The sequence below is a fragment of the Cynara cardunculus genome (assembly GCF_001531365.2).
Source record: "Cynara cardunculus var. scolymus isolate 2C chromosome LG 12, CcrdV1, whole genome shotgun sequence".
Classification (NCBI taxonomy): domain Eukaryota; kingdom Viridiplantae; phylum Streptophyta; class Magnoliopsida; order Asterales; family Asteraceae; genus Cynara; species Cynara cardunculus.
In genome coordinates, this window is record NC_037539.1 from 31462721 (window position 1) to 31464002 (window position 1282).

Here is a 1282-nt window from a genome sequence, read left to right on the forward strand (position 1 = left end):
TTTGCCATAAAAAGATTCTAATTCAAAGGTATTGAATACAAAGGGGTTTTTCTAAAGAGGTGGGACCATGGGTGATAATGGATTGGGTTGAATGTCTTGAATTCATAGTTGTGTTTTGGAAAATATTAATACAATCCAACTCAAATTGCACTCATAATTAATGTTTGATGCATTATATATATATATATATATATATATAATATATATATATTATTTTCTCTAGTTTACTCATTAACTTTTTTTTCATTATCAACCTTTTGATACGTTTTATCCATATTTATTAAATCTTAAGTATATTACGTTCAATTAATTTTCTCAATTTATATATATATTCACAATTATTGAACATATATACAAAAAAGTCATACATAAATGAAAAATATATTGAATATACATACATATATATATATATATATATATATATTAAGAGGATACGTGATGGTGCAATTGTCTAATATACATATAATAGTTACTCAACAATCATATTAAATCCAAGAAATAAAAAAATATCGGGTTCATCGGGTTAGGTTGGCTTCAAATAGAAGTAACTCAATATCAAACAAATACATATGGTTTAATGATTTTATAACTCGATTAGATATCAAATTGCTTCATGCTAAGTTATTTTATGTTAGATTGGGTTAGATTGGTCGTATTGATGATGGTTGGATTTTTGAGTACCCCTAAATCAAATAGTTATTGCAGTTTTCTTTGTGGAATTTGATATCTTAAAAACAATTTCTTAAAAACTCGATTTAACGAAGAGAAATTTTTATTTTCATCAATGAAATAAAAGAAAATTGTTATTTTATATAAATCTTTGAGAAAAAACGAATTTGGATGATAAGGTTAAATAATATTTTAATTAATGATATAGTTAATATTAAAAAAATTAAAATAGAAAATCTATCAAATTGAAGATAATTTTTGAGGGATCCTTGGAGATCCTTTCATATTTTATTAAACCAGAGTTTATTAAAGAGTTCTTTAACTATGATAAATACTTTATATTAAAAAATAATCAATTTTTTTTTTAAATTACGTATTAATCAAATTAAATAGACGGTTGAGATTAAGTTGTATTTGTTGTATAAATGTAAAGGACTACATAATAACTCAACTCTCTCTCTCTCTCTCTCTCTCTCTCACTTTATATATATAAACTATAAGTTGATTCTTTATACGTATTACTGTATTAATTATAATAAATTTTTAGTTATATATTAATTTTAATTTTAATTCTATATATTGATTGTCATGATTTTTTATTTTACGTATTGAT